Raw genomic sequence first — 25,452 nt, forward strand, 5'->3', positions numbered from 1 at the left:
AAACACCCCATAACAACCAATTATAATCACATCCTCATCCGATCCCCATTCCCAAGCATTCTTAACTACCTTACTATCCTTACCCTTACCCTTACTTACCCTTACTATCTGCACAATTTAACCTTTTCCATTTTTTACATACACATGCTTCAGAACAACCTCAAACCCCTTTTAACCCTCTCCATCATTCCCATCTTGACCTATGCAATTTCATGCATCAATATCCCTTCTCAGGCCCCTCTTACAATCATCCACCCTTCTTCTCCTATTTATCACTAAACCCTTCTGGCCCTCTTATCACCTAGCCTCCTCCTTTGTTTGTACCACTCAGTCTTCCTCTACCCACTTCAAAATAAATGTGCACAAATTCTGCTCAATCACTACACTCATGAAAATTAAACATATTTATTAGAGAATGGGACAAATTTTTGCTAACTTTGATGATCTTACACATAATTGGCTATTCTTTGTACACTTAGCTTTTTAATAGATCGTTCATGAACTTTACAAATCAATTTACAAAGTGAACATGATTTATTCCTTTAGACAGTCACTACCAGAAGGGTTTAACTACAACTGTGTGGCAGTGTTAATTGAGGCAATATTGTTGCATGTCAGGTTTGAAAAAAATAAAAGTGAAATATTCCTTTTAAATATCGTACCGGGGGGGGGGGGGGGGGGGTGTCTATAGTATGCTTGTAAAGTGGCACGTGTTTCCCATGTTTAGAACAGTCCCTGCACAAAATTACATTTCTAAAGGAATAAAAGTAATTTAAAGCTGCTTGTGGCTGTAATGTCATGTCGGGTCCCGGCAATATGGATGAAAATTATTGAGAAAACGGCATGGGTAACCCCCCAGCCCATTACCAGGCCCTTTGGGTCTTGTTTGGATATTAACCACTTCAATACCGGGCCATAGTCAAATGACGCCCACAGATCTCCCATCCTGGGTGGACGTCAGATGACGGCCTTGGTATTTTGCCGCTCCTGCGGGCCCCCGGGGACCCACAGTGCGGCGATCATGGATGAGGTGTGTCCCTCGCACACAGCCCATCCCAGATCTGTGTGGTTGCCAGCCCCATCCACCCCAGATACACGTGACCGGCCATGTCCAATCACGGGCGGTCACATGTACTGTGCACATTCATGTCGCTCGTGCACGTGCCTAGGGCACGTGCAGAGTGGCGATCGGGGGGCAGCTGGTCACCCTGACACAGCCCAACCCCGATCGCAGTAAAGAGCCAATGAAATTGGCTCTTTACCACGTGACCGGCTGTGTCCAATCACAGTCGGTCACAGAATGTAAACAAACCACGGTAATAAGATGTTACCAGGTTCTCCTCCTAACACACCGATCGTGTGTAAGGAGGAGATTGCGGTAACATCTCGTTACCGCCTAGTGTATACCAATCACACACTGATTATCCCCCCAATAAAGAGGACCTGTCACCAGCCATCAAAGTACCTGTCATCACCCATCAAAGTACCTGTCATCACCCATCACAGCCCATCTGAGTACTCGAGTACCTGTCCCAGCCCATCTGAGTACCCGAGTACCTGTCAGTCCATCTGAGTACCCGAGTACCTGTCCCAGCCCATCTGAGTACCAAAGTACCTGAGTACCGGCCAGCCCATCTGAGTACCTGAGTACCTGTCACAGCCCATCTGAGTACCCGAGTACCTGAGTACCTGTCAGCCCATCTGAGTACCGGAGTACCTGAGTACCTGTCACAGGCCATCTGAGTACCGGAGTACCTGAGTACCTGTCACAGACCATATGAGTACCAGAGTGCCTGAGTACCTGACACAGTCCATCTGAGTATCCGAGTATCTGAGTACCTGTCAGCCCATCTGAGTACCCGAGTACCTGAGTACCTGTCAACCCATCTGAGTACCCGAGTACCTGAGTACCTGTCACAGCCCATCTGACTACCCGAGTACCTGAGTACCTGTCACAGTCCATCTGAGTATCCGAGTACCTGAGTACCTGTCAGCCCATCTGAGTACTTGAGTACCTGAGTACCTGTCCCAGCCCATCTGAGTACCCAAGTACCTGTCCCAGCCCATCTGAGTACCAGAGTACCTGAGTACCTGTCACAGGCCATCTGAGTACCGGAGTACCTGAGTACCTGTCACAGACCATATGAGTACCAGAGTGCCTGAGTACCTGACACAGTCCATCTGAGTATCCGAATATCTGAGTACCTGTCAGCCCATCTGAGTACCCGAGTACCTGAGTACCTGTCAACCCATCTGAGTACCCGAGTACCTGAGTACCTGTCACAGCCCATCTGACTACCCGAGTACCTGAGTACCTGTCACAGTCCATCTGAGTATCCGAGTACCTGAGTACCTGTCAGCCCATCTGAGTACTTGAGTACCTGAGTACCTGTCCCAGCCCATCTGAGTACCCAAGTACCTGTCCCAGCCCATCTGAGTACCAGAGTACCTGAGTACCTGTCACAGCCCATCTGAATACCCGAATACCTGTCACAACTCATCTGAGTACCCGAGAACCTGTCACCACCCATCTGAGTATCTGAGCACCTGTCACAGTCCATCTGAGTACCTGTCAAAGTCCATCTGACTACCCGAGTACCTGAGTACCTGTCACAGCCCATCTGAGTACCTGAGTACCTGTCAAAGTTCATCTGAGTACCTGAGTACCCCCTACAGTCTATCTGAGTACCTGTCACAGTTCATCTGAGTACCCGAATACCTGTCACAGTCCATCAGAGTACCCAAGTACCTGTCACCAGCCCGTCGGTGTACACGAGTACCTATCACCAGCCCATCGTAGTAACGGAGTACCTGTCACCAGCCCGTTGGAGTAATGGAGAACCTGTCATTAGCCCGTCAGAGTACCCGAGTACCTATTTGCAGACCATGCCTTATAGAATACACGTCAAGGTGTTTGCTTACCAAAATGGGGTCATTTTGGGGGTAATTCCATTGTCCTGGTGCTCCAGGACCTTCAAAAGTGTGATAGGTAGGAACGAAATGAGATGTGTAATTTATGCTCCTGAAGGTACTACTTTAATGTTGGACCTCTGTATATGGCCAGGCTGTGTAAAAGTCTCACACATGTGGTATTGTCATACTCAGGATGAGTAGCAGAATGTGTTTTGGGGTGTAATTTTTGCTATATACATGCTATGTGTTAGAAATATCTTATAAATGGACAATTTTGTGTAAAAAAAAAAAAGATTTTCTTTTCACGTTTTCTGAAGACTTGTATAAACAAATTAACCATTCAAAGACTCATAATGCTTCATAGAATATACTTTAGGGTGTTGGTTTTCCAAAATTGGGTCATTTGTGGGTAATTCCATTGCCCTGGTGCTCCAGGGCCTTCACAAATGTAATAGGTCGTTAGGAAATTAGAGGTGTAATTTATGCTCCTAGAACGCCTGACGGCGCTCCCTGCATGCTGGGCCTTTGTATGTGGCCAGGCTGTGTAAAAGTCACACAGATGTGGAAACACCATACTCAGGATGAGTAGCAGAATGTATTTTGGGGTGTAATTGGAAGTATGCATATGCTGTGTATGAGAAATAACTTGTTATTATGACAATTTTGTAAAAAGAAAAAAACATTCGTGTGGGAAAAAATTACAACTTCGAAAAACTCACCATGCCTCTTACTAAGTACCTTGGACTGTCTACTTTTCAAAAAGGGGTCACTTGGGGGGTATTTGTACTTTCCTGACATTTCAGAGCCTCAAGAAATGAGATAGGCTGTTAGTGCATCAGGTGTGATCAGATGTGATCAATTTTCAATGATTTGCACCATAGCTTGTAGACTCTATAACTTTCAAAGAGACTAAATAATATCCACTAATTTGGGTTATTTTTACCAAAGAGATGTAGCAGTATAAATTGTGGCCCAAATTTATGAACAAAAATGACAACATTTTCGCTCTTTTTTCACTTATGTTGTAAAAAATTTAAAACCCAGTGATGATTAAATACCAGAAAAAGAAAGCTCTATTTGTATGAAAAAACTATGCATTGCATAGTAGTCCATTATATGTCACTTACCTGACACAGGAGCCAGCGAAGTCACCACTGTCCCCTGTAGTTCCGAGCGTCCATCTTCTTGGTGGGTCTCGCTGCTCCAGCGCTGTGATTCGCCGGAGCCGCGATGATGTCACTCCCGTGCATACGCACGGGAGCCAACACTCGCGGCATATCGCCGCGATCTGCAGCTTGCCCAGTGCGCCAGCGTGCCGCTGTCTATGGCGCATGCTCCGTAGACAGCGGTGGCTGTCTTCGGGTAAATCTGTGTTCGGCTGTCTTCGGGTAAATATCGGGTAAATATCTCCTAAACCGTATAGGTTTAGGAGATATTTTCGGGACTTACAGGTAAGCCTTAATCTAGACTTACCTGTAGGTCAAAGTGGTTTGTAAGGGTTTACAACCACTTTAATTTTAGCTGAAACCATACACAGAACTAATAAAGTTCTTATCCATCCTAAAATGAAATCAATCGGGCGAGATCAAATTGGTCAATTTGAGAAAGTCTGGCTTGCTTGGGTTAAGCATTGTTTACCTCCAGACTTTGATGGTACACTATTATTGCCTTGGTAATTTTACTCTATTTGGGATCGCACTTGTAAAATCCCCCCCCCGCCCCCAATTCAGTTTGCCCCTTTTTCTACCCCCTTCTCTCTATCTACTCCTATTTTAGGTTTTCTACTTTTTTTATATTGTGTGGTACTTATAGTCTGTCACAAAGGTGAGTACACCCCTCACATTTTTGTAAATATTTTATTATATCTTTTCATGTGACAACACTGAAGAAATTACACTTTGCTACAATGTAAAGTAGTGAGTGTGCAGCTTGTGTAAATTTGTTGTCCCCTCTAAATAACTCAACACATCGTCGAAACCACTGGTAAAAAAAAGTGAGTACATCCCTAAGTGAAAATGTTCAAATTGGGCCCAATTAGCCATTTTCCTTCTTCTGTGTCATGTGACTTGTATTACAAGGTCTCAGGTGGGAATGGGGAGGAGGTCTGTTAAATTTAGTGTTATCACTCTCACTCTCTCATACTGGTCACTGGAAGTTCAACATGGCACCTCATAGCAAAGAACTCTGAAAAAAAGAATTGTTGCTCTACATAAAGATGACATAGGCTATAAGAAGATTGCTAAGACCCTGAAACTGAGCTGCAGCACGGTGGCCAAGACCATACAGCAGTTTAACAGGACAGGTTCCACTCAGAACAAGTCTTACCAAAGAAGTTGAGTGCATGTGCTCAGCATCATATCCAGAGGTTGTCTTTTGGAAATAGACATATGAGTGATGCCAGCATTGCTTCAAAGGGTGAAGGGGAGGGGGGTCAGCCTGTCAGTGCTCAGACCATATAGGGCACACTGCATCAAATTGATCTGCATGGCTGTTGTCCCAGAAGGAAGCCTCTTCTAAAGATGATGCACAAGAAAGCCAGCAAACAGTTTGCTGAAGACAAGTAGACTAAGGACCTGGATTACTGGAAACATGTCCTGTGGTCTGATGAGACCAAGATAAACATAATTGGTTCAAATGGTGTCAAGCGTGTGCAACCAGGCGAGGAGTACAAAGACAAGTGTGTTTTGCCTACAATCAAGCATGGTGGTGGGAGTGTCATGGTCTGGGGCTGTATGAGTGTTGCCGGAACTGGGGAACTACAGTTCATTGAGGGAGCCATAATTGCCAACATGTACTATGACATACTGAAGCAGAGCATGATCCCCCCCCCCCCTTTGAAGACTGGGGCTGCAGGGCAATATTCAAACATGATAATGAGCCCTAATACACCTCCAAGATGACCACTACCTTGCCAAAGAAGCTAATGGTAAAGGTGATGGACTGGCCAAGCATGTCCCCAGACCTATTGAGCATCTGCGGGGCATCCTCAAACAGAAGGTGGAGGAGCTCTGTGTTAGATCTCTAACATCCAGCAGCTCTGTGGTGTCATCATGGAGGAGTGGAAGAAGACTTTAGTGGCAACCTGTGAAGCACTGGTGAACTCCATGCCCAAGAGGGTTAAGCCAGTGCTGGAAAATAATAGTGGCTACACAAAATATTGACACCAGTTTGGACATTTTTACTTAGGGGTGTACTCACTTTTGTTGCCAGTAGTTTAGACATTAATGGCTGTGAGTTGAGTTATTTTGATGGGACAGCAAATGTACACTGTTATACACTGTTATACAAGCTGTACACTCACTTCTTTACATTGTCGCAAAGTGTCATTTCTTCAGTGTTGTCACATGAAAAGATGTAATAAAATATTGACAAAAATGTGAGGGGTATACTCACATTTGTCAGATACTGTATATAGACATTACCTCTTCTGTTTTTAATATATACCTATTAGATTGATCTCCTTATTATTGCTTTTGCAAAATGAACCAATAGTCACTAGCTTACTTTTTTCCTTCTGATGGAATTTTCTAATGCTTTTGATGTAATACTTTATTGGTTTATTTGTTGCTCTACTTGTTACATTTTTACATTGTAAAGTACTCATCCTGTTCATAAATCAATATGTTTAGCTTTATTGCTTTTTAAATATTGTACCACTATCCTTGTATGTACTCAATTTGTCAATTTTTGTTATATTTAAAAAATAATAAACACATTTGATGAGATTGCAGATCTCTCTTTAAAAATTGCACACTAAACTTCTAATCTGCTGGAATCCAGGAGAGTACTGCAGTCTCTCCTGGAGTCTAAGGCAAAGCGAATCAAGTGGAACTCTTATTGGCAAAGAATTGAAACCTGGGAAGAGTCCAGGTCCAGATAGCTTCTCATCTTCTTATTACAAAACCTATGTTTACATCTTAAAAGTTCCTCTTAAAAAGGCATTGAACTCAGTTTCTAAGTCAGGAGAAGTCTCAACATCTTTTCTCCAATACTGTAATCAGTATTGCAGAAGCCTGGTAAGGACCCATCTGATTGTACGAGTTACAGACCTATATCCCTATTGATCCTGGATTTTAAATTATTGGCAACGATCTTGGCAAATCAGCTAAGACCATTGCTTGCAGAGTTGATTGGACCTGAACAAGCGGGTTTTATGCCTCATAATGCTATCAAAGCACTCAACTTGATCCACTCTGCCCATATGTGAAAAGTCCAGGGTTTTCTGCTGTCCACTAATGCAGAAAAGACCTTTGACCGAGTAGCATGGGACTTTAAAAGGCTACTTGTAAACGTATTGGCCTTGAATCCAAGATGCTTTCTTGGATTGGGGCTTTATATAGGAATATAGGAATCAGCTTGATATGCTGATTTTATTATATACAATGTAAGCCTGAATGTATATAACCTTTATTAAGCAGCCATCCACTGGGGAGTGCACAAGGTGGAAACGGTGATGGTGTAGGAGATCAGAATTGTTACCCTCACAAACTTTGGTGGACTGAATACTACTCATACTAACATTTCCGCATACTTCCTCTGCATATATGGACAGTGATATATAAGTTTTACAGTTATTTTTAAAAAGGATTTTTTGTGAATATAGGTGCTGTCTAATAGATTCTATATGCAAATATAGGGACATGTATTGTTTCTGCACAGTTTATTTGATTTAACAATAACTGTTGTTTGTTTTTGGAGTAATACAAAGAGGTATAAGACAGAAATTTACTTATATGTTGTTATGCAAAAAAGCAACAATATTTACAGGTAGCACTGTTAGTGTTTGGTTTTTAATCAGGCATTTTTGATCTAAATAGCATATAAAGATTGGGTACAGTTGGAATTTGATATGACTGACATTTCCCCACACTTTTTGCCTCATGGACAGAATATCACTGTACATTGAAATCTCACCCATTGATAGGGAACACTCTGAAGATAATTCACAGCTTTGTTACTTCCCACAAACTATGGACAATACCAGGGCCCTTGACTACATTGTCTGACAACCCAGAATTCTTACCAGGTTTTAACAACCCCCCATTTCAGATTACTTAATAACAAACCTTTGCCAGCTGTGCTTTGTTTTAAAGTTCCACCCGTTTTTTAATTTATTAAAAGTCAGCAGCTAAAAAAAGCATAGCTGCTGACTTTTAATAAACCGACACTTACCTGTCCCATGGTCCAGCGATGTGGCCTCCCAGATGCTAGCTCCTCTCCCCCTCCTCTCCTCTGCACTGTCATGGTAACTGTGGGCACCGCATATGGCTTCATGGTTGGGCGCACACTGTGCATGCACGAGTCCCACTGTGCTCTCCTATTGGCCAGACGATCTTCTGGGACCTGACTTGCTGGCAGGGAAGTTTGCTGGCAGGGAGGGGCCACCTAGGGCGAGAGGAGGAGTCACTTAGGAGGTTGAAGATAGGAAGCAGGAAGATGAACAGGAAGTCCCATGAAAAAAATGGTACACCCCCCAAAATAAAATGACATGCCAAGTGTGACATGTCAGGGGGCAAGTAGTGCTTAAAGCAGAAGGTCCACTTTTGGGTGGAATTTCGCTTTAAGAGAGGGAAAATTAAAACCATAACTGAAATATAAAATAGAAGCAGATCAATCTTTCTTTCTGGTTCTATTTACAGGCTTTCATGTCTTCCAACCTTTTTTCCTGTCCCATTTACAGGCTCATGTTTCCCTTACTGACAGGAAAAGAAGGCTTCTCTTATGTCGAAAGCCTACGGAACTAGAGAAAATATGTCTGAAGGGTGAGGAATGTAAAAGACTGACATCACTGTCTTTGTCACGTATCAGGTGGGACCAGAGCTATGTGGACAGCAACAGAGGAACAAACGCAGGTAAGGTGAAAATATATAATTTATTAGGATAAGTGAATAAATACAACCACCTCTAATATACGACAATGTACAACCAAACAACCACCAACAGAAACCCACAAATATTAACAGACACATATATACAAGTAAAGAGGAATACCAGAATCATAAAGAGGGCCAGGCCAGGGTCGACAACCGGGGGTCAGCAGCTGGGGTAGGAAGACAAACAGGACAAGGAGAGGATGGATGTATCACAGGAAATATGGGTCATGTACAAGGCTCAGGGTCCAGGGTTCAGGTAACAGACAGGATCAGATGCAGATGCAGAGATTCACAGGTTCAGGGTCAGGGCGCAAGGAAGATACCAAGGCAAGGCATCAGTGTGTCTGCCGGGTACTTTTACACACCTCCTGCAATTACTCAGGTGGTGCCTAACTGCAGGAGATGATGTCGGCCCCACACTGCAGGGAACCACCCATTGGTGGATGCCAGTACTGAGGCCCAAGGATCATATAATACTACTAACATGAGAAGGCTCCCCAGGCAGTTCCAGACTGCCAGGAGACACCTGCTGGTGGACCACAGTACTGCAAGCCAAATGTCAGACAGTATCATCAGCGGGTGGAACCTTTCCTGACAGTCTTACTCTTGGTTGCAAAGTTCCCTTTCTCAGGATCAAGGCAAACTCAAGGGAAGATGGGAATCTGCTTTACACCATGACATCAATGGCCACGATTGGTGGAAGGCATGCTTGGCTCACAAATGCTCCATTAGTACATAATACAAGAGATTGCTTACAAACCACTTACTCATTAGTGTCTGCCACCTGTCACGGTGAAAAAGTGGTTCTCCCTTACCTCAGATTTGTGTTGAAGGAGTAAAAAGGAGCCCCCTTGTCAGGTACCCTATTCCACATATAGCGGCAATGCCCCCATATAGCCTCCTTTCTGGTCCCAAATCTGTGACCTAACATGCAAGATCACTGAGACAGTGATTCAATTGACTGCCTCTTAGCCCTTGTACAAACGGTCGGAGATTCCGACGGAATGTGTCCGATCGGACAGTTTTGTCGGATATTCGACTGTGTGTGGTCCACATCGGACTGTTTCTGTCAGAGTATCCGACGGACCAAGTTTTCCAACTTGTTGGTAAAATTTTCAGACAAAATCCCCCGATCGGACATACTCCGATCATGTGTAGAGAATTCCGATCGGACAAAGTGCCACGCATGCTCAGATCAAATTCCTACACCAAAGCTATTGGTTACTAGCGTGAACGTAGTCCCGTCGCAACAAAATAACGTCATCACGGTGGATTTTCCGACAACTTTGTCCGACCGTGTGTATGCAACAGTTTCGGCCAAAATCCTTCGGACAAAATCCAACGGATTTGGTTGTCGGAATCTCCAACCGTGTGTACAAGGGCTAAAACATCACTTCAGTTTCAATGAAGATATTCAAAAAATCCTTAGTGAGACATTTACTCAATGCGGGAAAGGCTATGATCACTTTGCATTAGAAATCTAGCCATATCCCAACAATAAAAGACTGGCTGTTTAAGGTGAATACTCTCTATGAAATGGAGGAATCAACAGTCATTGCTACAGATAGCCTGGATAGTTTTAGCAAAACATGGCATGCCTGGTATATTTTTAAGCTGTCAGATAAGTACAAAGATATAGGGTGAATATACGCCAGCCCAGGCCACTATTCACTTAAGGTCCTAACTGATGTCTTTACTGTAGGTTGTTATAGACATGTTTGATAAGGTGATTGCCTGACAGTCTTTTCTATATTCAAATGTTCCTTTAGCATATGTAGAACCTCACTTTCAGTATTTCTAAATAATTTCTCTATCCCTTTTTCTCTCCCTACAAATGTTCAACAACATATTAAAATGTGTACGAAATTGTTCCACTTAATAATGCATCCTATGAATCATTTTGGGAACTATCTAGCTTAATTATGATAATTATAACATGTTATTGGTTTTAGTGTTATTATATGATGTTATTCCCTTTGGCCTACTTTACCTGATGTTTATCAAAGCTGTTGCTTTGATTTCTGTCCATATGCAACTTTAATACATCTGTAAATTGAATTTCTGTGAACACCTTTGAATAAAATGTACACTCTGTATTTTTCAATATTCTTGAATAAACTGTTATGTGAAAAAAGTCACCAGTCCATCCAGTTCAACCAAAATAGAAACACACACACAAATAGAAAACCTCCATGTATACAATCCTATACCCATAGCTGATCCAGAAGAAGGCGAATAAAACAATAAAGCATGATCAATTTTGCTTTAGCAGGGTAAAAAAAAATGTCTTCCTGATCCTCTAATAGGCAATCAGATATTCCCTGGATCAACTTTACCTATAAATATTTGTATTCCATTATATTACGTGCATTTAGGAAAACATTCAGGCATTTGTTTTAAACAATATGCTGAGCTGGACAGAACTAGCTCAAGAGAGAGTCTATTCCACATTTTCATAGCTCTTACTGTGAAGAAGCCATGCTATATTTGGAGATAAACTGTATTTTCCTCCAGTCATAAAGAGTTCCCCCTTGTCCTCTGTGATGACCTTACAGTCAATAACTCTATACTGAGTACACTATACGGACCACTTATGTATTTATACATGTTGACCAAATCCATTCCCCACTCAATCTCCTCTTCTCAAGAGAGAATAAATTCAGTTCCTCTAATCTTTCCTCATAGCTGAGCTCTTATCGGTTTGGTTTGGCTTCTCTGCACTTTTCTAGTTCCCCGATAATATTTTGAATTGGTGCCCAAAACTGAACTGCATATTCCAGATGAGGTTTTACCAATGATTTGTACAGGAGCAAAATTATGTCTCTCTCTCTCTCTGCAGTCTATACCTCTTTAAAAACAAAACAATTATTTTGTTCACTTTGGAAACTGTAGGACCTTGCATGCTATTATTAAGCTTATGATCTGCCAAAACACCCAAATGATTCTCTACCATTGATTACCCCAGTTGTAATCCCCCTAGTATGTATGATGCATGCATATTTTTAGCCCCCAAGTGCATAACTTAAAATGTTTCAACATTAAACCCTATTTGCAACACATTTGCCAAAATAAACAGTGCATTGAGGTCAGTCTGTAAGTTGGGGACATTCAAATACATAGCTTGGTGTCATCTGCAAAAACCAAAATAGTACTTTTAATTCCACACCTTATATAATTTAGAAACATATTAACCACTTCAATGCCAGGCACTTATGCACATTCCCGCCCAGACCAATTTTCAGCTTTCAGTGCTCTCACACTTTGAATGACAATTACTCAGTCATGCTACACTATATCCAAACAAAATTGTTATAATTTTCTTCTTACAAATAGAGCTTTCTTTTGGTGGTATTTAATCACCACTAGTTTTTTTATTTTTTGCGATATAAGCTAAAAAACAGCGAAAATTTTGAAAAAAAACACACTTTTTTTAGTTTCTATTGTAAAATTTTGAAAATAAGTAATTTTTCATCATAAATTTGTGCCAAAATTTATACTGCTACATATCTTTGGTAAAAAGAACCCAAATTAGTGTATATTATTTGGTCTTTGTGAAAATTATAGAGTCTACAAACTATGGTGCCAATCACTGAAAATTGATCACATCTGATCACACCTGATGTACTGAAGGCCTATCTCATTTCTTGAGACAATAACAAGCCAGGAAAGTACAAATACCCCCAAATGACCCCTTTTTGGTAAGTAGACAGTCCAAGGTATTTACTAAGAGGAATGGTGAGTTTTTTGAAGTTGTAATTTTTCCCATAATTCTTGGGAAAATTAAGGTTTCTTTTTTTTTTTTACACAAACTGGTCATATTAACAGGTTATTTCTGTCACACAGCATATGCATAATCGCAACTACACCCCAAAATACATTCTGCTACTCATCCAAGTATGGCAAAACCACATGTGTGAGACTTTTACACAGCCTGGCCACATATAAAGGTCCAACATTGACCTAAGACCTTCAGGCGTTCTACAAGCATAAATTGCACCAGGACAATGGAATTGTCCACAAAATGATCCCATTTTGGAAAGCACACACCCCAACGTATAATCTATGAGGCAAAATTAGTCTTTTGAACAGTTACTTTTTTCCAGAAGGTTTTGGAAAATGTGGAAAAAAAATGAAAATGTATTTTTGTTTTTTTACACAAAGTTGTCCATTTATAAGATATTTCTAACACATAGCATATACATAGCAAAAATAACACCCCAAAATGCATTCCGCTACTCCTGAGTATGGCGATGCCACATGTATGAGACTTTTACACAGCCTAAACACATACAGAGGCCCAACATTGAAGCAGCAGCTTCAGGCGTTCTACAAGCATAAATTGCACATCTCATTTCTCAACCACCTATTACAATTTTGAAGGCCCTGGAGCACCAGGACAATTGAATTGTCCACAAAATGACCTCATTTTTGGAAAGAAAACACCCCAACGTATAATCTATGAGGCATAATGAGTCTTTTGAATGGTTCATTTTTTTCCAGACGTTTTTGAAAAATGTAGAAAAAAATTAAATGCATTTTTTTTTACACAAAGTTGTCACTTTATAAGATATTTCTAACACATAGCATGTACATAGCAAAAATTACATACCAAAATACATTCTGCTACTCCTCCTGAGTATGGTGATACCAAGTGCGTTAGACTTTTACACCGCTTGGCCACATACAGAGGCCCAACATCCAAGTAGCACCTCCAGGCATTCTAGCAGCATTAATTACACATATAATTTTCTGACTACCAATCACATTTTTGAAGGCCCTTCATATTTCTAACACATAGCAGGTACATAACAAATAACAAAAGATTACCAGTGGCTTTAAAAGTGCAGTGGTCCACATAGGAGAGCACCGGTCCAGACAGCAGGCAGGAATTAGGTCAGTGACAGCAAAAGCAATCATCCAGGCAGCAGGCAGGAATACTGTCCATAGTGCATACAAGCAGAGATACTGTCAGCACAGCCAGAGCACAGCCAGAGTACAGGTCCAGGTAGCAGGCAGAGGTGTCCCGGCAGAAATACTGTCCCTGGTCAGTAGAGGCAGCAGGCAGATATATGGTCAACAGCCAAAGTATAGGTCCAAGCATCAGGAAGAAACATGGTCCATAATGTAATGGGTCATTACAGGCAGAAATATGGTCAGCACAGCCAAAGTATTGATCCAGGCAGAAGGAAGGACCATCAAGCTTAGGGGGAGTGGGACAGAGATAGAGGCTTCTCCCACCCAAACCACTTTGAAGCCTTTGGGCAAACAGACCCTGTTCTGGGAGCACAGAAAACAAAAAAAACGATTTTTCTCTACTTGGAACGCTATTCTGAAGCCCCTCACATATGTGAGACCCCTGTGTACTAAAGTAGATGGCCAAAAGATCATTCCAAGTGGCAGGCAAAAACATGGTCGATTAACAGGCCAAGGTCGGTGCACGTGGAAGTCAGAAACATGGTTTAAATTGGCAGGCAGATGCATCATCAGTAAACAGGCTGAGGTTGGTACACATGGAAGTCAGAAACATGATTTCAATTGGCAAGCAAAGACATTGTTGGTAAACAGGCCAGGGTCAGTTAATTAACATGGTAGCAGGCAAATGGGGAAATGGCAGTCTGTTATTAATAAGGGGAACTAATATTGGATGAATGGATCATCATTTTTGAAGCAATCACCAATGCACAGACCAGGTTGGGAGAGACATTGGGGACAATAATAGCTGGTATCTCTTCTTACTCCTCTGCTGCATATACGGCATTACTTTTGGCGCCTTCTTCCAGATTCTGTAGGGGGAATGTGATAGGAAAGTGTTGCTCGTGAAGTCGACTCACGCGATCAGAGCGAATGCTTCCTGGGGTGGGACCTTGTTGGTAAATGAGGGCAGTGACAATATCTTCAATATACTTGAGGTAGGCGATTTGTTGGTTTTGAGTTGCTTTTTGGTAGCAGACAAACTAATTAAAAAGGACCATATGACATGCAACTCTCTTGTACCAATAACGGGACTTTCTGGTTGATAAATAGGGCTGTAGCATCTGATCGTTTAAATCCTCCCCCCATGCACATATTGTAGTCATGGACACATTCGGGCTTTACAGTGGGGCCGCGTCTTCTTTGGATCTCTACCACTGTGTCATTGTGGATGATAGAGAGGATGTGCACATATTTCTTGTCCCTTTACTTCATGGCCAACACCTCCTCGTTCTTCACGAATGCCGATTTTCCGTTTTGCAATTTTTTTGTTAACAGGTTTTGTGGGCTGCAGGCCGGGGTTTTTTTACTATAAAGGTGATGAAAAAGGGGCAGGCTGCTATAATAGTTGTCGATATATAAATGGTATCCTTTTTCAAACAGGGGGTATGCCAGCTCCCAGATAATTTTCTCACTGTTTCCAATATATGTGGGGCAATCACAGGGCTGGAGCTGGGAATCTTTGCCTTCATAGATCCAGAATGTGAAGACGTATCCAGTGGCTCAATCACATAATTTATTTCATTTCAGCCCATACCTGTCTCTCTTGCTTGGAATATACTGCTTGAAGTGCAGTAGGCCAGTCAAATGTATGAGGGACTCATCCACACAAGTTTTTTGGTCTGGGATAAAAACGTCTCTAAATCGCTGGGAAATGGAATTGATTATAGTGCGTATCTTAACAATTTGTCGTGGTTGGGATGATCTCAGGGAGGGCACTGTGAATTATCATTGAAGTGGAGAAAATGCATAGTCATGTTGTATCTTGTCCTGAACATGACAGTGGAATATATGGACATGTGGTGGATGGGGTTGGTGGACCAATATGCATGGACTTCGTTCTTTTTTGTAAGCCCCATATTAAAACGTAAGGCCCAAAAACAATTTAAATTTGCCCAGTGTTAGGCATCCCCACTGGAACATGCGGGTGAATTGGGGTTGGCAGCAATAAATTGGGATGCATACAGATTAGTTTGATCAACCATATTCTGCAGCAAATCTTGTGGTAAAAATTATCAAATTGAGAAAAATTCATAGTGTCGGTCTGCACACCTGGCTGTGCAGTGGAAGGGGGGATGATAGCAGATCCTGAGTTGGAAGCCAAGCATAAGGGTTTTGCCAGGACATCGGGAAGATAGGACTGGGGCTGGGTTTTTCGGGTTGGGCGTGAGATTCCAGTAATTGTACTGGGCTCCTCTTCCTGGAGTCTGGCGTTGCTGGTGTTGGGCAGATCTCCTGATCTTGGTCCTGATCTCATTCTTTTGGGAGGGATGGTTTCCTCTGTGGACACTATCCTCCACTGGCTCATATTCCAAACCAGAATCGGATGATGGGAGCTCCCCGCTGCTCTCACCACCCAACGTGGTACGAATGGCATTTGCCTCCTCATGTGTGTAAACCCTTTGCAACATTATCATAGTGCTTTTTGCTGGGCCTATGTAATGGTACTGCTGGTGGTAGTGGGGGTACCGATGTGGTATTAGTGGCGGGCCTGTGTGGTGGTACAGATGGCAGTACAGGTGATGGTAGGGGTCGTGGTGGTGGCAGTACCAATGGTGGTACAGCTGGTGGTATGGGAGGTGGTGGTGGTACCACTGGTGGTATGGGTGACAGTACTGATGGCTATACTGGTAGCGGGCCTGTGTGGCAGGCCTGTGTGGTGGGCCTGATGGCGGTACTAGTGGCGGGTCTGATGGCGGAACTGGTGGTTGTACCGATGGCGGGGGTACTGATGCCGGGACAGGTAGCCTGTGTGGTGGTACCAATGGTGATGGGCCTGTGACAGATAATTGACAGATAGGCTGATTTATTGACATGGATTGATTGATTGACAGATGGGTTGATTGATTGACAGATGGGCTGATTGATTGATTGACAGATGGGCTGATTGACAGATGGGCTGATTGATGGGCTGGGCTGAGTGATAGGTCCTCTTTATTGGGGAGGGGCGTGTTGTGCACAGTATACAGACAATATACACTGATCTCACTTACTGATCCCTGCTCTCTCCTCACACCATTGGTGTGTGAAGAGAGAGCATAGATCAGGTAGTAACTGCTCCTCTGTGTTTACATTTGTGACCGGGACACAGTCGGTCATATGGTAAACAGACAATTTCATTGGCTGTTTACCCTGATTGGGGAAGCGTTGTGTCCAAGGGACACGCGCCTTCCTTGAACCCTGCTCTACACGCCTCTGAGATGAAGGGTGCAATGGTTCGGAAAGTGAATCAGGTGGCGTCGGATCAGTGTCTGACTGCTGTAGCCTCTGACGGTAGATTCACTAAGTGGTAGGAAACCATAGAAGGCCCGGTAGATGGCTGCCTGGATGACTAGGCTGAGCAAAGCCCCAAACGGAGAATGAGTAAGAATTTCAGACATGTCCCTGAAAAGGACACTCATGATAGGTAGATGTTTGCCACTGACTACAGATTGGTGCTTCTGTATACTTTGTAGGAGGAACATGACAGCATGGTCTGAGAATATTGATGGTTTACTGGGGTCCTGTAAGGACAGAAAATGCTGGACGCTGGTTAGGTATAGCGTGATAGTATTGTGAGAAAGGGCCAGCTGCGTGTGGCAAAACGATATGAAGGCTAGGACCTAACATTGCCTATCGCTGCTCTGGGGCAGGAGGCCAAAAACTTGCCATAAGTGTTCCAAGCAGTGTGATAGGCCTTCAGTGTGTTGTGTGCCAAGGAGTGGTTAATGAGCTGGGTTGCATTATTGATATGCGACTTCAGTCCATCGTCAGCAACAATCAAGATGGGACAGGAGTAGTTCTTGGGTCGGCTCCAAGCTCCTGCTGGAAAAATAAAAGTAGGGTTGAAATGGGACAGCGCATCATTTTGCATTTGTCTGAAATATGTCTACAGAAGATATTAAACTGGTGACGGAATGACAGCTGCGTGAGCCTGTGCAGGAAGGACATGATGGGGAGTGACTTGGATCTGCCTTTATTGATGATGTCGGCCGTGGCCTAATTGTCTGTGATGAAGAGCACCCTCTGTCCAAAACTGGGCAGCTAACATGATTGGATTCAACTTGAAGAGTGATGAAGACTGGCCAAAAGCAGAAATTTAAGAGAATTTCTAGGAGCCTAGGTTCAGTGAACCAGTGGCGGCTGAAAAAAGGCTGCGAAGCCCGTTGGGGCTGCAGCATCAGCCATGGTGGCTTGGCTGGTACTGCCGGGATGAACATTGAAATGCTGTTCCAGATGGTGAGGAACTTGTCCCACATAGCTAAGTCTACTGCTGCTTGGTCTAGCTTGAGAACTTGGTCTGGATCTTGCACTGGTGTGAGAACTTTATAAAAGCTGTGATATAAAGGGCCGTCCTTGATGAATAATCCTCATTGCAAAGTTCAGCATCCCTAGTAAAGATTGCGACTGCCTCATGGTGCACCCTTGTGACTGGGTGAAGTCGTGGAAAACTGTCCTAATACGGGCTAGTTTGTCGGGGGGGGGGGGGCAGGCTATGGCACGCGTGTCCAGAGTGACACCTAGGTAGGTGATAGAGTGTGCCGGGCCTTCCACTTTATGCTCAGCTATGGGCACGTATATATATATATATATATATATATATATATATATATATATATATATAGCGAAAGTCATCTGTGCCATTAGGAGCTCTGGTAAAGACCGGTTAGTGCTTCAACCCCATGACTTGGGTGAGCCCATGTCACCCACCAAGGGAATCTGCTTGTGTATTTATCCTGCTGGTTGCTGTGTGAGAGTTTCCACTGCTATGGTCACTGTCCTCTGAGCCTGGCCTCTGATCCTGTAATTAGCGCAGTCATAAAAGCAGTAAATTAGCACCAAAGACTGCAACCAAACATATTTTTCAGTAAAACTGAAAGGGTTGGAATTACCATCTAGGTTATCATTACTGTCTGTATCAAATTGTCATTTTTTGTTTTTTGGTCACAGGGACAAGAAGTGTTGTGCAATCTGACCATCAAGGTCATAGATAAATAAATATGTGTAAAGAACATGTGTAAGAAATGTTTACTTTCCCCAAATCTATCTTGAGTTGGGTTAAAAAGCATAAGTAATTTGATCCAGTATATTGGATATTTGATCATATTCCTGAGAAGCAGAAAAAGTCATATAATTCGTTCCTCTCTAACATAGTTACACAATATTAGTGTAGATGTGTAGATGCTCAGTAACATCACATATATATTTCACCTGTCTTCTTACAGAAAAAAAAATTCCAATTTCCAGGTATGCTTTTAAGGTTTTATTACCGTCCATGCATAATCAGTTCTAGTACAATAACTGGTATAGCAAAGCATATAAGTGTCCCATTCATTTGGAGTGTCAAAAATAGTAAAAGTAGCATTGCAATGATTCAATTGTACATATAGACATGCAGTATGGCAGAACCATTAGTAATAAGTTGGTTAGTTGTCATTTTAGCCCCTGACTCTGAGATGTACAGTGAATATTATTTTAATTAGATAACTGTAGTGACATTTTGTCTCTGCAAAGTATACCTTTCCATGTCAATCAAAAAAATAGCATAGAATTTGTAGAAATTGGAAAAAAATATTTACCGGACAGAAAAGAATATGTTCATGTGGTCAGGAAATATTACTTATAATAACTACAGCTGGGATAATAATATTAAATATATAAAAAAAGGGGGGTGTGTGCGCTTACTTATTAAACCCCAAAATAAGAGAAAAAAGACAATCTTATAAACACAATCTTATAAAATGACCAAGTGTAAATCAATGTGAGAATATGTGAAACATCAAAAGTGGTCAATAAAAAAGTGGATCAACTCAAACAATTAAAAATTGCGGGTATGTGCAAGAACTAATTAAGATTACTACATGCAACAAAAAAAGTGCATAAAACCTGTGCATATAATACTCGAAACAAATCAGTGAATCACAGCGGTAAAAAAATTAAATAAAATGCAATATGATGTAAACCATATATGTGAAGCACAATCGTGTCAGTGCATCAAACTAAAGTGTCCCAAATAGCATCCAATAAAGACATGCCACTAAAGATTAAAAAATCGCCGCACAGATAAAGCGTCAATCGGGTTGAAGTGCAAAGTGCCAAACGTGAAACGATCCTCTGGTGGTGATCCGTGCCAGTGGTTGTGCTATCACTAGGTAATTACCTCCCTGCTGCGGGATTAAGCAGCAAAACAGACACACGGGGCAATCAGGAAACAGAGGATGATCCAGGTGATGGCTGTACAATGGAATCTTGGAGATGACACAAATATATCCAGTTTCCTTGTGTATGGTCACCAGGCTCAAAAGGATAAACCGAGAGATACCGCCATAGTGTAGTATTTTTAAAACAATTTTATTAAAAGTAAAAATAACTACTCACAAGAGAATGTAGTTATTTTTACTTTTAATAAAATTGTTTTAAAAATACTACACTATGGCGGTATCTCTCGGTTTATCCTTTTGAGCCTGGTGACCATACACAAGGAAACTGGATATATTTGTGTCATCTCCAAGATTCCATTGTACAGCCATCACCTGGATCATCCTCTGTTTCCTGATTGCCCCGTGTGTCTGTTTTGCTGCTTAATCCCGCAGCAGGGAGGTAATTACCTAGTGATAGCACAACCACTGGCACGGATCACCACCAGAGGATCGTTTCACGTTTGGCACTTTGCACTTCAACCCGATTGACGCTTTATCTGTGCGGCGATTTTTTAATCTTTAGTGGCATGTCTTTATTGGATGCTATTTGGGACACTTTAGTTTGATGCACTGACACGATTGTGCTTCACATATATGGTTTACATCATATTGCATTTTATTTAATTTTTTTACCGCTGTGATTCACTGATTTGTTTCGAGTATTATATGCACAGGTTTTATGCACTTTTTTTGTTGCATGTAGTAATCTTAATTAGTTCTTGCACATACCCGCAATTTTTAATTGTTTGAGTTGATCCACTTTTTTATTGACCACTTTTGATGTTTCACATATTCTCACATTGATTTACACTTGGTCATTTTATAAGATTGTGTTTATAAGATTGTCTTTTTTCTCTTATTTTGGGGTTTAATAAGTAAGCGCACACACCCCCCTTTTTTTAAATTTTTACATATTGAGAGTCCACTCATATAGTGATTGCTGCTGCTTTTTGTTTTTACCTCCCCCCATTTTACATAGAGCGCGGAAGCTTACAGATATACAATATTAAATATACATTTTCTGAAAAATGCATAATAAAAAAATGAAGACAATTACTTATGAGGCAAGATATTAGCAACTAGCATCTAGGAATGTGAGAACTAGAGTTGAGTGAACAGTTCAGCCGAAGCATGAGTTCGGGCTGGACATGAAAGTCTCATGCAGTATATTTCAGTGCGTTACTGCATTTTTAACGCAGTACATTTCAGTGCATCACTGCACGTTTAATGCAGTATATTTCAGTGCATTAGTGCATGTTTAACGCAGTATACTTTGGTGCGTTACTGCAAGTTTACCATAGTATATTTCAGAGCGTTATTGCGTGTTTAACGCAGTATACTTCAGTGTGTTACTGCACGTTTAACGCAGCATACTTCAGCGCACTACTGCACGTTTAATGCAGTATATTTCTGGGCATTACTGCATGCCCATTGCAGTATATTTCAGTGCATCACTGCATGTTTAACACAATGTATGTCGGTGCACATTTAACACAGTACATTTCAGTGCATTACTGGACATTTAACACAGTATATTTCAGTGCATTACTGCACGTTAAACGCAATATATTACAGTGCTTTACTGAATATTTAACGTGGTATATCTCAGTACATTACTGCATGTTTAGTGCAGTATATTTCAGTGTGTTACTGCACATTTAACACAGTATATTTCAGTGTGTTACTGCACATTTAATGCAGTATATTTCAGTGCATTAATGCACATTTAATGCAGTATAATTTCAGTGCGTTAGTGCACGTTTAACACAGTACATTTCAGTGCATTACTGAACATTTAATTTAGTATATTTAAGTGTGTTAGTGTGCGTTTAACGTAGTATATTTCAGTGCTTTACTGCATGCTTAATACAGTATATTTCAGTGCATTAGTGCACATTTAATGCAGTATACTTCAGTGCTTTACTGTATGTTTAACACAGTACATTTCAGTGCATTACTGCACATTGAATGCAGTATCTTTCAGTGTGCTAGTGTACTTTTAATGCAGTATATTTCAGTGCTTTACTGCATATTTAATGTGGAATATTTCAGTGCATTATTGCATATTTAGTGCAGTATATTTCAGTGTGTTACTGCACATTTAACACAGTATATTTCAGTGTGTTACTGCACGTTTAATGCAGTATATTTCAGTACATTAGTGCAAGTCTCACACAGTATATTTCAGTGCATTACTGCACTTTTAACGTAGTATATTTCAGTGTGTTAGTGCACATTTAACACAGTACATTTCAGTGCATTACTGCACATTTAATGCCGTATATTTAAGTGCATTAGTGTGCGTTTAACGTAGTATATTTCAGTGTTTTACTCCATGTTTAACACAGTACATTTCAGTACATTACTGCACGATTAATGCAGCATATATCAGTGCATTACTGCATGTTTACCACAGTACATTTGTGTTTTGGTGCACGTTTAACACACACTGTTTAGTGATATTTTCCATGCTATCCAGCCACAGCATTCAGAGGAGGTGGTGGACTGGCTTGCTAAACCATCCTCATCCTCCTTGTCACTCAAGCAGAGACTAGTGCACAGTCCACCGCAGCTGCCAGAGCAGCTTATTCTACCCCCTTGTTTACAGCTACTTCAGTCCTAGCCCTAGCATCAGGCATGGAGGAGTCAGCTGAGTTATTTGAAAATGGCATCAGCCACTTGCTCCTTGATGATGTACAGCCATTACTTGATTCTGATCTTGGTTCTAAGTTTGAGGAAGATAGGAAAATTAGCCTACAGGGAAGGAAGAAAACTGATAAGCAATAAATTGGCAGTCATTTTCCCCCAGCCACAGCGTATTGTCAAGTTGTCTCAAGTGATAATGAGGAGGGAGGGGGTCATCATGATGAGGTCACTGATGTGACTTGGGTGCTGGATACAGCAGAGGAGAAAAATGAGGGTGAGGCAATACCCCAAAGAGGCAGCCATCATGGAAGAGTAGAGAGAAACCCTATTCCTCCAGATTGTGGAGCTGTTCTCTCTCGGCCCACTTCCCACAGTTTTGCCTCAAGCACATCAAGAGTGGCAAAAACACCAGCCACGTGGGTATCATATGCTTGACAAGGCATTTAACCTCCCACCACTCGTTGCCCATTGGCAAAAGCAATTGAAAGCCACACAGAAGGGATGCAATTCTGCTCCTCCTCACTCCTCACCTTTCGTTCTACCCCCGCTATACCTCACAACCTCTCAGCGGCCTCCACTGACAGGTTTGATGATATTGTGCAAGGTGTCCCAGGTCTTTGCAGCACATCTGCCAGTAGCACCCCACCAGCTGTAGACTATAGCAGGCAATTTCTCTGCCCCATCTGCTGCAGAGAAAAAAAAGTAATCACTGCCAAAGCTGCTGGCTTTACAACTCCTGCCTTTCCATCTGGTGGATTGTGCCCGCTTCCATGATATTACAGAATGTGTTGTACCACAATGGCAGGTTCCCAGTAGATATTTCTTTTCACGTAAGGCCATTCCAGTTCTCTACCATCATGTGAAAGACAATGTTGTGGCATCATTGTGCAAGGCATTAACCCGCAAGGTCCATGTTACTGCTGACACGTGGTCCAGCAAGCATTGTCGAGGATGATATATTTAGTTCTCAACAAACTGGTTAACTGCTTGCAACTCGGAAGGATGCATGACAGGGCTTAGTGCTGCAGCTTGTTGTGCCACCATGTCCTGATACAGCTAATGATGATTATGCAAGATTTGACAGCTCCACCCCCTCCTCCTCATCATCTGCCTCCATGTCCTCCTCTGCTGAATTGTCCTATGAACAACAAGTACCCCCTAAGCTTTCAAGGGGTTATTCAATGAGTCAGGCTAAAAAGGTGCCACACAGTGCTTCAGCTGGTCTGTCTTGGGGACAGGAGCCACACCACAGCAGAGATTTTCAGCTCTGCGGGGGCAGGCCTAGAGGTGGTTCACACCATGCCAGCTGGAGCCGGGAATGGTGGCATTTGATGATGACACAAACTTCCTCTCTGCCCTTAGACAGGAAAAGTTGACACATGCCATGCCTGGCACATGTCCTTAATTTGGTGGTGCAGCGTTTCTTAAATAGGTACCCAGGGTTGGAAGAGCTGCTAAAGCAGGCCAGAAGAGTCTGTAGCCATCTCAGGCAGTCATATACAGCCAATACAGCCAGTGCTCAGTTGGCTCAAATTCAGTGGGAATTCCACCTGCCAATAAACCACCTGATTTGTGACATGCACACCAGGTGGAACTTGACTTTGGCAATGCTTCCCATGCCTATGCAAACTTGGGGTGCATGGACTCCTTTATTCTTCAAAGCCTGCAAAAGGACCCAGAGAATATGTGGCATCAAAGAAAAGGATCACTATTGGTTGTCAACCCCCCTAACCACAGTTACAAGGGGAAAGTCTCGGAACTCATCCTATCCCCACAGAGGAAGAAGAAGATTACATCTCTTCAGGATACCTTAAAGATGAGTTTATGTAACTTCTGTCCTGACTCTGGTAGGTTACAGTCTGATAGAAAACACAGTTTTTTTTCTTACATCAGGGGACACAGAGCAGTAGTACTTACTACGTGGGTTATATGGGCGTATCAGGTGCTGGACACTGGCATGCCCCTTATGGCGTGAACTTCCCCCATATAACCCCTCCCACTACTGGGAGTCCTCATTTTTTTTGCCAGTGTCTAAGGTGTTGGGAACGTGTAAGGATGTAAGCATGTGTGTACTGAGCTCCACGGGCAGTAATCCTTTGATGAGAGCCAGCTATCCTGACTGGATCCATTCTGATGTCTCCGTAATGGACTAAATGAATGGTACCTGGGCCTCGTCATCCGAAGACACGAGCTTTTGCTTGCAAATGCTTTTAAAGCTGGGCCCTGGGATCCAGTACTTTTTGGTAAAGCCAATAGAAGTTTAGGGTCTTCTCACAGGTCCATGATTGTGGGATTACCTTAGTGTACCACGGTTCCTGAAGGTTTCCTTCCAAGGTCTCGGAGCCTACCGTGAAGGGCAAAGATTGGGGTTTTTATCTCTGATAAAACCTGCTGTGAGGAAAGGTAGGGGAGATTTTCTCAGGAATCTCACCTTCCATGTATTGTGTTGTCATGTCATGTCTATGTGTCACCACTGGAAACTGTATTGAGCACTCACCATTCTGATGCTGGAAACAGTTTTTGATACTTTGAATGCGAGCCAGCTGCCTCTTTTTTCTTTGAGCAGGTAGCGGACAATCGTCAGGCCGAGGATTTATCCCCCTGCCACCTGCCCGCCATGATGCCGGCGCTCACACACTTACCTGTTGAAAGAGGAAGGGGGGGGCGTGGCTAAATGGCGTTAGATGCCGGCCACATGTGGAGAAAGTAATTTAAGCTATACAGGAAAAGCTGCAGTCTGGCGGTGGAGGGACAGAGCAGAGTGGTTGCTTCTCAGGTTTGGTGACACAGGCATTCCCCTTTTGTTGACAACATTGTACTGTATAGCTAGGACTAATAGCAGCTTTTGTACTGTACTATAACCTAGCAAG

Source organism: Lithobates pipiens, unplaced genomic scaffold (genome assembly GCF_037356315.1).
Source record: "Lithobates pipiens isolate NorthernLeopardFrog02 unplaced genomic scaffold, aLitPip1_a1.2 Scaffold_13, whole genome shotgun sequence".
Classification (NCBI taxonomy): Eukaryota; Metazoa; Chordata; class Amphibia; order Anura; family Ranidae; genus Lithobates; species Lithobates pipiens.